Source organism: Eptesicus fuscus, chromosome 15, assembly GCF_027574615.1.
Source record: "Eptesicus fuscus isolate TK198812 chromosome 15, DD_ASM_mEF_20220401, whole genome shotgun sequence".
In the NCBI taxonomy this organism is placed as follows: Eukaryota; Metazoa; Chordata; class Mammalia; order Chiroptera; family Vespertilionidae; genus Eptesicus; species Eptesicus fuscus.
In genome coordinates this window covers 16,704,227-16,710,490 of record NC_072487.1, presented here as the reverse complement: position 1 = coordinate 16,710,490, position 6,264 = coordinate 16,704,227, and positions in this window count along the sequence as shown.

The window sequence follows — 6,264 nt, the reverse complement described above, 5'->3', positions numbered from 1 at the left end:
TCTACACTCAGGCAGAGGGTCCGTGCAGGCACAGCTGGGGGTGGTGCATCTGTTACGCTCCCCCAGTCCAGGGAGCCCCACTCTGGGGCCCAGCGCCATACCTTTTAACTCTTAACATCCATTTTGAGGATTCTCTTGCAATCTCATGAAGCACAGAGAAGAAAATGCTTTGAATAGAACTATCAATATTATATGAGAGGGCAGGTCAAGTAGATCTTAATTACTGGAAAGATGGTGGACACCCTCCACCTCCACCCTCATGTTTAATGAAAAATTAAACAGAAGTAAGAGTATAACAAGCAAAAGAAAATCCAACAAAGTCTAGTTTTTCCTGTGGTTATAACTTTTACGCTCTAGATATATATGTATTTTTTAAAAAATGGATTGCCTACTAGATAACCCAGCTCTATTTATTATGTTTCAATCTCCTGTTGACTTCTCTTGCAGACCCAGAATATCTGACTATACTTTCAATCAACTGCTGTTAACTCAGGCAAAACAGGAAGTTTTAAAATTATGCCAACAGACGGTGGTGGCTGGGGAGGGTTTATGATGACAGATGATGTCTTGGATAATTTCTTTACAAGTGCAGAAAGCCTTTCAAAAGTGAAGACGTGACACAAACTATGGTTCAGAGAAGGCAGTTCTACAGATGATTTACACAAAAATGATTCAAGTAATCAGCTTTCTGAAGATGCATTGTGATTTGAGAAGAAAACTTAGTGGTAGTTCTCAAAGCTCAGACCACAGATCGTGCAGAATCACCAAGGAGTGCTGGTTAAACCCACACATTCTCCAGGTCTACAGAGTAAGGATCTCTGGGGGATGCACCTGGAAGCTGCAGCTTTAAAAGTTTCCCAGGAAAATTTTAAACACATTGGAGCCCTAGAGCAGTGGTTTTTAGACCAATTTTTTTTAAGGTCACAGGCTCTTAATCTTGGGGCAGGGGCACATTGCCTTTAAGAAACTGTTGAAAGTTGTAGACCCTCTCCTCAAAAAACAAAGCATGCAGTAATTTAAAATTTTTATTTTTTTATTGAATTTACTGGGGGTAACATTGGTTAATAAAACTATATAGGTTTCAGGGGTACAATTCTATAATACATCATCTAAGTATGCAATCATTTTTTTATGCAATCATTTTTTAAAGTGTGTCTTTGTGCACATATATTTCTGAACATAAATTTTAGGGAATTCAGAAATTCCTCTAACACTTAGGTGTGGATTCCTACATCAAGAACTCTTTAAGCTGTTGTGCAATATATTGGACTGTAGCTCAAGGAAATGAGATGCAACCATATAAAAACATCCCTTAGCTGCATTACATACAAACATGGAGGATCCCACTGATGGTTATGCCAGCCTCAGACTCCTCACGTGTAAAATGGAATCATAATTTATGTCATGGATTGATAAAATAAGATTATGTATGTCAAAGAGCTTCTTAAATTCCAAAGTGTGTTGGTTATTACTATCCCTGAGCCTTATTTAGGTTTGCGCTGCCTTGACAGTTTTGAAAAAGTATACTATGAAATTTAAACCTATCTCTGTTCTGATCAGTCTTTTAAGAAAAAAGACTAACACTTGTTCATTCATTCAAAAAGCTCGGAGGCTAAGTGTAGAGCATGGGGGGAGGGATACGTTTGGGGAAGATGTTAAATGCATGGGCTATGGAGTTGGACTACCTAGGTTCAAAACAGAACTTTTTAAAAAGTAGGTATATTGGGGTGACCTTGATTAATAAAATTATATAGGTTTCAAGTGAACAATTCTATGATACTTTATCTGTATATTGCATTGTGTGTTTACCAACCAAAGCCAAACCTTCCATCACCATATATTTGACCCACTTTACCCTTAACTACCTCCTACCCCCTTTTCCCTGTGATAACCCAATACTGTTGTCTGTGTCTATGACTTTTTCAAACATAGACTTTTTAGTTAGTCGCTTTATAACTTGGAACAAAGTTACTTAATGTATCTGGGCTTCAGTTTTCTCATCTGTCTTTCAGTATTATTGGTTATAATAATAGTACTTGCCTCAAATGTCAATGTAGGGATTAAATGAAGCATTACATGCATAGAAGAGCCAAGGGAAACAGATTGACAGGAGAAAATGAAAACTCATTCTGGTGGCTTAGGTACAGGCTAGGTGGATGCCTAAAGCTGGCCCCACTCTTGAAGAAAGGTGTAGGAGTATAAAGATGTAAAAGAAGATGTTCCAGGCAGAGGTGAGAGCATGAGCAAAGGTATGGGAGTCTGGGGATGCTGAAAGGAATTCAGTAGGATGGATGTTTGGTGAGAAGCTGGAAAAATAAACTTCTGGAAGGAGTCTGCAAAGGAGCCTCAAAGGACTGCTCAGATGGTCAGAAGGAAAACCAAGAGTGAGTTAGATGGCAAGGACATTGTGCAGACAACTCTTTCAGAGCTTAACTGTGATAGTTCAAGGTGATGTGTGGTGAAGGGGGGCATAGGGAAGGTGGAAGAGACCTGAGCACACACAATACCCTGAAGGGAAAATGCCAGGTGAAGAAGAGAACAGCTAGAAGAGGAGAAAAGAAATTCAGGTCACAGGCAAGATAGGGTATTTCCGAGGACCTGAGGTCCCTACAATTTCAGGAAGAAATTGAATACAAGGCACAGGGAATGGTCATAAATTTGGCTTGAGGAGACAAAGCTAGATTTGAGAAGGGACAGGTCGGGCAGGGAGGAAGTTGAAGTCCATGAACAAAGAGGCTGGCTTGCTTGCAGTGAGGATAAGATGGTGGGTTAGGAAGTGAGAGTGAGAGGTGATGGTTTAGAGGAGACAAAGCTAGATTTGAGAAGGGAGAGAAGGTCAGAGTGAGAGGTGACGGTTTAGAGGAGACAAAGCTAGATTTGAGAAGGGAGAGAAGGTCGGGCAGGGAGGAAGTTGAAGCACTTCCTTCCATGAACGAAGAGGCTGGCTGGCTTGCAGTGAGGATAAGATGGTGGGTTAGGAAGTGAGAGTGAGTGATGACGGTTGAGAACATCTGTTATAATGAAAGAGGGACTGGTGAGCAGGACTTAGGGTAGCTCTTCCATCAGCCTGCAGAATCCAGCTGAGCGTGGAAATCATGATGCTACTGGAGCACCTGAACATTTTATTTAAATGAAAGAAAACCTTGCAATGGCGCTACTCCAGAAAGCCTACAAATCAAAGAATAGAAATTCTAGGTGTGAATATCAATTCAAAACATCATCAGAAAGATATTTGAGAAGGTAGTATTCTGAAATTAGATTCTGGTTCTGACAAAGCATGGCGAAATTGGCAAGGAATGATATGCAGGGTATGCAAACATATTATATGATAAGCAACATTTTATTGGGGAAATAAAAGGTGTTGGAGAAATAGCTCTGTACTGGGACCAAATGACAGCCCTGATGTACCTAATTAACTGCTTTTAGACTGTGAAGTCTCTTGAGCCTATTTTAAGCTTCTCTTTAAAATGAGATCTCTGTCTTGCTCTATCCTTTATGCCTGAAGAAGTTAGTATAAGTGAGACACACACAAAAACTATTTTTAAATCATACCTCTTTTTACCCTCTTCAATATTAGTATTGTTATTAAACAATGTATAGTTAAACAGAATAAAGTTGAAATAAAATATAAATAGAACATCTCTGGAAAGATACAGAAAAGTCTATAAATGTGGGGGGAGGAAATGAGGAATTGGGATGGGCCTGAGACTTTCTTTGCATTTCTGCTACTGGTATTGTTTAAATTTTGTATTATGTACATTTATTAACTATTCTAATTAAGTAAACATCATCAATGTATTAGACAAGTCAGAGTTGCTTTTCTGAAAACCATCCTTCATATCTTTATTTGACAAACAGTAACTGAGCACATACTCTATGTCAGGCACTTGGCTTTAAGTTGTGGATTAAAAAAAAAAAAAGAATGGTCCTTAATCAAGAGGGTGTATTGCTAACAACTGTCAACATATTTGCTTCTCAGGAGTAGGAAGGTGGCCTTGAATTGGGAAGAGCTCTTGAGGGGAGTCTGCATTAATAGTCTAGGAGAAGGAAGATGCACTTCAGAACTGTGTTACCAGAAAAAAAACCAACACAAGTTGTATTTCAGGGTTTGGAGAGGATCCTATAATTAAGGAAAGCTCCTTAGGAAATAGCTTATCAGAGCCCTGTAATGGATTTTCTAGACGTAGCAAGGCTAAGCCTGAATAGATGGACTCTGGGATAGAATGCTGGGCACAGGAGAGGATTATTTGAAGACTAAGGCAAAGAAAGAATAATTTCATGCCCCCTTTTAATTTAGGAAGAGTTAATAAAGGAAAAGATGACCCCAAGCCAAGCTCCACCACCTACTTTAGCTCCTTGACCAAAAGATGCTTTATTCTGGCTTCAATATCCCCATCTACAAAGTGGGCATAGTAATAATTGTGCCTCAGAGATTGTTGTTCAGCCAAGAGAAGTACATCTTGAAGTGTTCTGGGTAAGAATTCTAAGGGTCCTCAGGGTCCAATATGAGTATTTTTAAAGGGAAAGAAAGCCAGGTATCCCTTTAATTATTTTTCCACCAGGAGAAAAGGTAGCTTTAGCATGAAAGGGAGACCTCTGAGAAAACAGAACAGACCTCCCCACAGGTTTGTAAGAAAAGGGAATGTGTCCCTAGGATGAGATCTATGAACAATTCAAGGTGGGGGATGCTTCCTTCTCCCTTTTACTATTCTCTAGTTAAATTAAACATAGCACAATTAATGAGTGTCTGCTATGAATAAGGCACTCTTTTTGGGACTCTCTGACATCTCTGTTCACTCAGAATTATTGGAAAATTTCTCTTCCTGCTCCAACAGGACTTTGGTAAGGAGCAAAAAAAACCTCAAAATGCCTTCACTTATTTATAAACCTGAATCATAATTATAGGTAAGTCCAAATTTTTCAATCTTTGTCTCCAAAGTATTAACTGGGTATAGACTCTGCAGTACCTATCATCATCTTCCAAGATCAATTTAAGGATGACAGAAGTAATTTCTAAGTTGTGTGCAAAGCATGCATAATTTTGAATCTATGTAAGGAGTTTACTATTAAAAGTATCTCTAGAGTGGACTCTTATGAAACGAGTAATCTGTGCAGCTCACAAAAACAATCACTTCCTAACCATTATTTTGTAGCTATCTGCTTTTGTAATTGAGAAATTTCTTATGGTGAAGTTACTTATATCTATTTGTAGCTATTTGGCCAGTAGAGAAAACTAAAAATTTGCACAGTATGTGTGCATGTATTCATATAACTCTATATACATCTATGTCTATGGTATGTATTTGTATATATAATTTGTTCACATGCACAGATATTGAGGATCAGCCTCATCCTGAGGAACACAATAAGCAATAGGGTATATAATTAGAGGAGAGACAGACAAACAGAAATAGAGACCATAGGAAATGTATTCTAAGTTGCCAAGAAAATTGTAATGGCTACCATTTACTGAAACCCAACTTCGTGAGAAGCATGAAGCAGTTTTATATATCATTTCTCATCCCCCAACTGTCCTGTGGGATAGAGATATCATCCTTCCTTCCTATATCAGAAATAAGAAGCCCAGAGTACATAAGAGACAATGCACAAGGAGGCGGAATTTAAAAGCAGGGTTCCTAGCTCTTCCCACTGTTTTCCTGTGGATTGATTTGTCCAGTACATGATGGCAACTCAACAATCCTTACCTTTCTTTGAACATTGTGCCTTCAAGCAGGTTGCAAATCCTAGACCAAGGTGAACATTTTCTTCACTTTTGGGAATGTAATAGAAAGTTGGATCTTGAACTCCCCTCAAAGTCACTTAACCCAGTCCCATAACTTTAAAATGATTTTTTCCTGATTTTGTATTCATATGTAAAAAATGTAAGAAATTAGCTGCATAGGAAACTAAAAATTGCACTACACAGAAGCAATAACTATTAAGATTTTGAAATATTTCCTGTTTATTTCTTGTTCAGTTCTTGTGGATATAATACAATTTTGAAAGCTTTTCCTTTCATTTATCATTAGAACATTTCCCCAACTTCTCCATACACTACTTTTAACAGCTACAACACATTCCACTAAAAATATGTTATAGTTTACTTAAATATGTCCCTGTTGTCCAATATTTAAGATGTTTCTAATTGCTACAATAAACAGTATTGCAATTTTTCAAAGAGTATAAGGCTCTTGACACATATTTGCAAAACTGATTTTCAAAAACCTCCCCGCCTTGAGTTACAGATAAGAACATGAAGGGGTG